General features: G+C 42.1%; 1 pseudogene; it reads right to left on the bottom strand.

Moving 5' to 3' along the window:
* Positions 1 to 3,129: 3,129 nt before the first annotated feature.
* On the bottom strand, positions 3,130 to 3,295 carry LOC126163313 (U2 spliceosomal RNA; annotated as a pseudogene).
* Between the last annotated feature and the right edge of the window lie 6,165 nt (positions 3,296 to 9,460).

The raw sequence follows: 9,460 nt of genomic DNA, 5'->3' as shown, positions 1-9,460 counted from the left end.
TCTTTTGTACTGTGTATTGATTTGATTTTGATTTTGTTTGAATTTTCTAATTTGTTCATACTCTTCTGTGTCAGTGAAGGCTATGGGTCTTGTGTCATTCAGATCATCATCTACCTTTGTAGATAAGTTAGTGACCTGATCCGAAAGTTCGGCTACTTTCTCCGATAGTGAACACATTTCCTCAGTGTGTTTTTCTGAACCAAGTTTCAGAGTGTCCATTTGTGTTGAAATCGAATCTACTGTCTCCTTTAAGTTTTCCTGAGTTTTTGCAAGTTGCGTAACCGAATTGGTAGTTGCAACTGAGTCAATTTTAGCCCATAAGGTCTCATGATTTTCATGAACAATGGTTTGCAGTTCTTTTATGGCTGCTTCGTGATTCTGTAATGCATTTTCATGCCGCGAAAAAATAGGTTGAAAATTCTCACAAATTTGTGTTTTTACGTCATTACAGACTTTTTGACATTTCGATTCAATGTTATGTAACTCAGTAGTTAAATCTTCACGTGTTTGTTCAAGTGTGGTGTCTAACTTTTGAAGCTTTTGCTGTGTTTGTCTCTGATTTTGTTCCATTGTGTCTAACTTTTGAAGATTTTGTTCCGTTGTGTCTAACTTTTGAAGATTTTGTTCCATTGTGTCTAACTTTTGAAGATTTTGTTCCATTGTGTCTAACTTTTGAAGATTTTGTTCCATTGTGTCTAACTTTTGAAGCTTTTGTCCCATTTGTTGCATTAATTCTAATAACAATGCACTGCTGTCTGAAACATGTTCCTCAGTGCTTTTCGGCAGTGAATTTGCACCGGCAACATTCACATTTTGACAAGCAGAAAATGTGTCTTGACTTATTTGAGAAAACGGTGATGACCCAAAACCTGAATCTACAGTATTTGCGAAATTGTGTCCTGTCATTTCGGATTCCTGAGGCGAGCTTTTGCCGACCGATCGATCGATAATGCTTCCCTGTTTACTAATTGTTTCACTGTCTACACATTGTTTGCAGCCCGCTCCATTTCCCTATGTACAATTACCAAATTACTACTTTGAACATTAGTTAATTCATTACTCGGTGGCGGGTGGCGCTAACACACTGCTTTCGTCTTCACTGTCATTTCTCAGTTTACTTTGGAGCCTAGTATTACGTTTTTCACACGCCATTATTGTCACAATATTTCACACAATAACACAGAAAAACACAATTTGAAGAGCAACAATAAGAGAACAAATTAACATAGCACTGAAAATAATGTCTCGTTAATTGCAGGCGCAGCTGCGAAATACTTGGTGCAAATCTACATGCATGCCACAACTGTTTTACTGTACAACAATGAAAGGCTGCAACTACAAAGGAGAGTCTCTCTACAATTACGCGCTAGCAATAAACAAAATCTACACTAACTACACAAACTACAAGAAAAAATCAGAAGATTCCAGTGAGGTATCCTCGGCTAAGGGTCGACATATGAAACGTCCCCTTAGAACAATTATACATGACTGTGTTTAAACTGACACACAATATTTTTAGCGCAACACAATCTGACTTTCAGAAATCCCTACAAAAGAATGGCCCTGACTAACATTAACCTATGCGTTTCACAAATCGCTTACCTCACAAAAATCTTGGTTACTCGAACTACTGCAATACAGCGAGCGCCACTACTGCCAGCTAAATAAAAGATTCAAACTACGGAAGGCACTAACTACTGATAGGCATAGTTAGCAAATGAAAGATTTTGATAGAGAACAAACAATGTATTTACCTTAATAGTGTTGAAAAATCGTAATATACATAGCAGTTCATAATATCCAGTATTACAAATTTCAAAACTCCGCCATCTCTGTCCCCACATCCACCACTGCTGGCGGCTCACCTCCAACTGCGCAACGCTACGCGCTGTTCACATCCAGCTGCCCAACACTACAATGGCAGACAACAATGCAAACTAGCCACAGACTGCACACAGCACAGCCAGTGATTTTCATACAGAGCGCTACGTAACGTTGCCAATAAGAAAACATAAACAGCCTACTTACACAGTCTGCGTATACTCTGCATGATTGTAAATTTACTCCTGTACATTAGTGTGCTATTTTGCTCGTCTTGATAGTCTGTACCTGGTCAGTGATGGGTGGAGGACTAGATAGCCTTCTAACTAATGGAACCTGCTGTCGGAACGTGAAGGGACTGCGAGAGAATTAGCAGCTGTGATTTGGCGGAGTACATCTCTTACTCGTGGAAATCATGCGGATTCAGATACTATATATCGAAGACTGGAAGATTCGTGAGAATACGGGCGGTCATCGATCCTCTGACGACGGTTTCTTCTAAGATATTACATCTCGAGAAGTGACAACAATGAGAAAATGTGAAGCTAATACGAAGATTCTTACCGAGAGAAGGAGTTCCGTCTTTTGTTTTCTCAACAGATACGGGACAACATTCTTCTGTGATGTTTATATATCTATAAATCGATGGAGTGACATTTTAATAGGTAGACTAAATTTACCTTTACATCTATATGCTTACTTCGCGAACCATGGTATGGTGTGTGGCGGGTGGTAACCTATACAACTACTAGTTAATTCCTTCCCTATTTCATTAGCAAACAGAGTCAGGCTAAAAGACTACCTCATTCCTCCTTACGAGTGCTTAATTCTTGTATCTTATCTTCGCCGTCCTTGTGCAAAATGTATGTTTGCGTTTGTAGAATCCCTCTGAAGTCATCTTCAAATGTCGGTTCTCAATAGCGTTCCTCGAAAAGAACATCGTCTTCTGTCTAGGGATTCCCATTTCAGCTGGCTGGCGAGTGTAAACCGACACCTGGAAAAAAATTACTCACCGTGCAAAGTGCTCTCATGATCAGTTTCATTCATTAGCATATCAATTTGATATCAATGATGTGCCACCAGGTGGGTAGAAGCGAGGACTAGAGTCCCATGGATAATATTGAGGGTTTGTGTTGGTAATCAAGCGTTTTTTCATTGTGGAGAAATCATTCAGTGAAGTAACAGTCTCTCATCTTCACAGGGAGAGATATTCATTGTGATAAATCAGTTATATTATCGAATATATAACGTGATCAATTTACAACTTGTCTGTGCTCTTACCTTAAGAGGCTTCATATGTGATGAAACATTTTTAAGAGAGATCGCAAATGAGGAGGCACCCTGTGACAGAGGTAGAGCGTGCTCTTAGCAGTCTGGCATGAGCAAAAATTAGTTTAATATTCTAGTCCTGTGATGCAGGACGAAACAGATATTAAGCTGATTAGAACAGACTTTTTGAGCATCTGAGAGAAATACAGTGTATGCCATACTTTTACAGAAGTTTCACAACAAGTAACGATACTTACGCGCTGTCAAAATGCGTGTACGTCTCGATTTCCGCAGCATTCGAAAACTGTTCGTATGAAAGTGAGAAATTTACAGTTCTCAAGATAAATTCCACAACATTCCTGTCACGGATTGGATAAAGTGGAATTTTTTTTACACTGGGAGATCTATGTCAGGGTGTGATTGGTTAGAACTGTTATATACGTCCAAGCCTTTGCTGCTTGTCTCGCAATGTATGTGGTCAGTGGTCGACTGGAAGTGACGGCTTAAAGAAACGTCCAATCATGATGTCAAATCCCTGATTGATCAATTTATTGTTACAAACAGTGGTGTTGCGAGCACATTCCAGGCTGTCCCACACAGACGATATTGATTTAATTAATTATTCAATCCGTTTGTTAGAGTGGGGGTAGTGCAAATGGTATATTTTCAAGACATCCACAGCTGGAGATTTACCAGGTATCCGCTACTTTGGCCAGGGCAAAGGAGGTATTAGTGTGGGTTTCAGATTGCAATATTTAAGTCAGTAGGAGCGACAGCTTGGTTTGCTGGTTTGAGATGCAGGTGCTGCAGCCGGAAGTAACCACTTTTTCCAACGCGAACAAGGGACCTCAGCTCCTTTGTGACCTGGCTGCTGGATGGCCACAAAAAATGTAGCTTCCGCCTGCTGTCACAGGCAGCGTAGCTCGCTGGGTGTTCAGTGTGCATTGTGCAATTTCAGTATGGATATGCAATCTCTGTACAGTCAATGTGCTAATACTGAGATCTGTGCCATTAACGGTAGACAAATGGTGGTCCCTTCCATTGCAGTGTGGTGTTATGAGACCGGGGGCACGGTGGCTTCCAGTGCGCCGCCTGTGCATGCCTCACAGACGGGTTTGAGCGCTGCGGTGGAGTCCAGCACATGGCACAGCCCAACGATCGCCGGATGTGTTTAGCGTGATCCGTGACCATATAATTGTATGTGGTGATTGTTTTACGATGGTATTCCTTTCGTCGCCAAGATAAAAAAGCGATGCAGTTGTTGAAATATTTCACACACTACAATTAATTTCCTGACAAACTGTTTAAATATACATTAGTCCACACAGTGCAATCAATTTCCCACCAATCAAGCAACATTTAGAGAAGGGGCCTCTATCCATAAAGGTAAACTGTCTCACGCAAAAGGATATAGACTGAATTAGGCAATCAGTTTTCTAGGGTGGGAGGTGTGCTATTCCAGTAACTAAGGCCTGGCCAGAAGCATCTGGTATGCAACGAAAGAATACCTAATGTGGCACAATAAGTTAATGGGAGGGAAGATATCTCAACTGAGCTATTTTCCATTTTGTCGCCTTAATTAACTAGTCAATTAATTTGGTATCAAAAGTGGTGAAATGTTAAGAGAACAATAGGTTAGGGTAACAAAGGAAGTACACTAGAAACCGCCTTTAAATGTAGTCGAATTTCAAAAAGTGCACTCGTATTGGTGGGGAGTGTTGTGAGAGGGGAAAGGGAAGTGGGGAGGGTGAAGGAATGGGCGAGGGGTCTCAGTTTCCCAGAGGGGTGGGGGATGGGAGCCATGTGCCAGCTGGGGAAAACCCATGACATCATCAGGGGGTGAAAGTAACTAAATGATGAATTTAATTAATTTGCATAAATATTTTGATATCAAAATGTTCCACAGAACTCACATTACCCTACTACTTGTAAAACTCGGTCTGAGGTATAAAATTAGTTTCGCTTTATTTCAGTTTCACATAAGCAAACCAAAATTTCACTGACCCTTGAGGTTCTCTTCATATGAGTGGCATACCCTGTGGTGGCAGGGTAAAGAAGGGAGCCACTAGAAAAATGCTCCTGTCAGAGAACTGCCGGAAAATTGAGGTACCAGCTGTCAGAGTCATCCTCCCTCCCTTTATATATTTTCACAAAAATTTTGGCATGCGAACATATGCTGGTGGAGGACACAGTGGCAGTGGGTACAAGACGGAAAAGTAATAAATACTGGAATATAGTAGTCAGTAACTGTGCTATAGAAAGAGTGGTGGCACAGTGGCATTCTGAGAGAAACAGAGGGACACAGTGGCTGTGGAACATAGTTGACAATGAGAGAACAGTGCTAGGAAAAGAGTGAAGGAGGCATTTGCAGTGGGAGAGGAGTGAAGAGAAGGAGAAAGTAGAAGTGAGAGATGGTGACAGAAGACACAGCACATTGGGAAGGGGTTAGTGCAGTAGTAGCAATAAGAGAGAGCCAGAGGGAGACGGTAACAATGAGAGAAGACTGTAGTAGTAGGACAGAATGAGGGAGACTGTGGCTATCAGTCAAGAGACGTGACACTTAGAGAGACACAAAGAAATAATGACAATAAGTTGGTCTGAATGAGTGAATGAGTGAGACTGGGCAAGTGGTAGCGGAAGGGTGTGAGCGACTTATAGCGGTGGATGTGGTCTTGAGCTAATTAAATTTAGTTGAGCTTTTGGAAGTGAATGGTAAGTTGGATGTAAAAAACTACATGAATATGTTCGCTTGCCAAAATTTTTGGAAAATTTTTAAAGGTGATGAGGAAGATAGGATGAGGCACCTGGTGCCCCATTCCCCTCAGTCAGTCTTTTAAACAGGAGCATATTCATAATTTTTGGACTCGGATAGGAGCATTCATTTCGATGCTGTTATCTTAGTAGGAGAGTCAGTGATAGCTTGGAAAAAACTTCAAGCGTGCCCAGGGAAGAGTTGAGACACCTACTCCGCCACAGTTTCCATATCAGTATTAAGCTTGGCATGAGGGAATATACGAGTATTATAGTACACTACGTATCGCTGCTGTAGGGAGTACGGATACAGGTCAAATTACATGGCCCACAGAGGCGGTTAAACTGTCATTCACACGCGCTCCAAAAACCATTGTAATCGAAGAAACCTAGAAACGTGGTAGAATGGGTAGCACTCTCAGCCCTGTACTTTAGCGTAGGTTTCATAGAGTGGATGTAGACCTTTACATGTAAATTTCCGAGAGCCTTTCTGTGCCACGACGACGTCTGTGTTATGACCGTATGTAATTCACGCCGACCGTTGTCAAAGAACAGTCCAGTTCCACGCTGTTGCGTAACGAGCGTATTGGCACAGTGGTGTGTGGTACATATAAAGTTGAAACGTGCCCATTACTTCGTTTCGAGTAGACTGACTTATTTTGTCACTTGCTCATCATGTTTGGTGCGCAGTTGCCGAGTCTGTCAGAGCTAAATTTTACGTTAGTAAGACTGCACTAACCCTCTGTGGAGAAGACGGACCAAGCTAAGTGTCTTATTTCATTTATTCCTATTAATGCTATTTTAGTTTTCATTCTCCTATATTTCATGAGTCTACGTCGTTTTAGACGCGACGGAGAAGGGAACAGACCATGAGAGCGGCAACAAAAGTGAAGTCTAGAGCGAGAGAGTGTTTGGACGCTTCAAACCCAACGAATCTCTCTCCTGTACTTTTTGAACAGAGGAATCATTATCTAGATAGTACTGTGGTAGAAATGACAAAGAAGACAGGATCAGACAAGGATGGAAAAGTTATGACTGGAGCGAGAGATTTTAGTTGGTCACTTCAAACTCATCGACCCTCTTCCCTCACTCTTAAGAACAGAGGAATCATTTCGCTAGTGGGAGTGTTTTCGAATCACTTATGGCTTAACTGCTAAGTGGGCACACATGTTCCTCAGAGCATTTCTGTCTGACCTTGGGAGAAAGGTACCAGAATGTGTCAGTTTTATGATTCATCGTTTGCGATTACATTTACTTTAGCACAGGTACGTTAGGGAAGTGTTTTGTATTGTCATGCTATTTTAGAGTGATTTCTGATTTAGTAAGATTTTTTTAGGGTTTCCCTTCCACGTGAGGCACTCTGTCACCACTGTTTTATCGTAATGAAGGGCATGTTTTTCATGTGCATATGTGATGAATGCGAAAGAGTAATAATTTTCCTTCATCTTTTACTCCCCAATGAGTACACGTTTGACACTTTAACTGAATCTTAAACTACTGCATGTTAAGGGACCATTGATTTTTGTTGTAAACATTCTGGTTGTGATTATGTATTGGTATTGAGCCATTGATTATTGTTATAAGAAATAGGAGGGTGTAAATTATGGAAGCATTTCACTGTTTATACAGAAAGATCCCAACAATTCCCGAGACTTTCCCCGAAGCACAGTTTGTATAGTGTGAAGGAGTTGGAGGGATTGTATTCTAAGTCACTTCAGTGTTTATCATGTTGGAATTAAATCATGTACATGTCAGAATGCAACGTGCACTCCTCTAAGTCACTTTCTAATGCAAGTTTGCTTAGTAGCCGTTATTTCATTGTGTGAAATTATTTTTCATTGGGCCGTGATTTAGTTATTTCACCTTAATCACTAAAGCAACACACAAGGAACCTGAGGTGAGATAATACAGCAAAAGCAAATAGATAGTTCCAAGTTAACAAAAGTGTATCATTTAGCGACCTTCTGCATCAGGCAGCCTATTGTGCACAGTTTGAGTCGTAACGCGATGTCCTGTGGGTGCACGGAAAGCTTGATTCAACATGGTGGCGTTGCTGTCAGGGTTCCTCTGAGCCATAATCCGTAGGTAGCGGTCATCCACTGTTGTAGTAGCCCTTGGGCGGCCTGAGCGAGGCATGTCATCGACAGTGCCTGTGTCATTGGATCTCCTCCACGTCCGAAAAACATCGCTTTGGTTTACTCTGAGACGCCTGGATACTTGCCTTGTTGAGAGCCCTTCCTGGCACTAAGTAGCAATGCGGACGCGGTCGAACCGCGGTTTTGACGGTCTAGGTATTGTTGAACTACAGACAACATGACCTCTGTACCTCCTTCCTGGTGGAATGACTGGAACTGATCGGCTGTCGGACCTCCTCCGTCTAATAGATGCTGCTCATACATGGTTATTTACATCTTTATGCGGGTTTAGTGACATCTCTGAACAGTGAAAGGGAATGTATCTGCTATACAATATCCACAGCCAACGTCTATCTTCAATAGGTCCGGCAACTGGGGTGATGCAAAACTTTTTTGATGTGTGTAGAATGTAAGTTAAATCAAGGGATCCGTTGAGCCTCACGTCCATACATGGATTATTCGACTCGGCGAGTCTATAGACACACCGGCAAAGTCCTCCAAGGATCCCCCACTCAGAGAAAAGAAGCGTATCAGAATCAGTCAAAAGTTCGATGCTGCACCTCGTTCTCTTGAGCATTGCGTCCCAGGACAACCTAGGTGTCGTATAATGAAAGGAGGGGTCCAGCGAGTATGTGACCATGCATACACTCCGGAACTTTTCAAACACATCTGCAAGCAAGCGCACTTCGGTGTCCATGTACAGTCTTGCGTATTCACCCAAATTGGGAATGTTGAACTCCCACTAGACATTGAAGGGATGCTCATAATCTGCACCTGTTATGACATCGCCTGTGATAAATGCAGGTATGTTAGGTAGCCTGGTTTCATAGAGTTTTGCCTTACTATTCAGTACTCATAAGAAAAAACTCATTTCCTAGACACAAGCTGAAACTTTTCCTCATCAGGATATGTAGATAGTGTGATGTGTCAACAAGTTTCTGGAGTAAAGTCTGCACGAAACGTAAAGAGTCAAGGAAGTGGACCATGCCGGCCCCGTTGGCAGAGCGGTTCTAGGCGCTTCGGTCCGGAACCGCGCCTCTGCTACGGTCGCAGGTTCAAATCCTGCCTCGGGCATGGACGTGTGTGACGTCCTTAGGTTAGTTAGGTTGACGTAGTTCTAAGTCTAGGGGACTGAGGACCTCAAATGTTAAGTTCCATAGTGCTTAGAAACCATTTGAACCATTTTTTGGAAGTGGAGCGTAATCTTTGGCGACATTCGTGACGAGAAAGAAATGTAGTTCGCTACACTCTCAGGCAGAACACTGACATGATCTTTGTTCATACCGAAATTAGCCAATTACTCAAGTAGGAAGTGAACACCACACGCGCTTAAATTATGGAAGAAGACGGGTTGTGCTGTGGTAACTTACACTCAAAATTGCATGCATTGTAAGCTGCACCACAGAACTTCCCCATAAGATGACAGTGATCTATGTGGAGAGTTTCAGTTTTTCTACCTAACGGCAGCCCACAAATATGAAAGT

This window comes from Schistocerca cancellata, chromosome 2 (genome assembly GCF_023864275.1).
Source record: "Schistocerca cancellata isolate TAMUIC-IGC-003103 chromosome 2, iqSchCanc2.1, whole genome shotgun sequence".
In the NCBI taxonomy this organism is placed as follows: Eukaryota; Metazoa; Arthropoda; class Insecta; order Orthoptera; family Acrididae; genus Schistocerca; species Schistocerca cancellata.
Note: the sequence above shows the minus strand (reverse complement) of the source record. Positions and strands in the feature narration are given on the sequence as shown.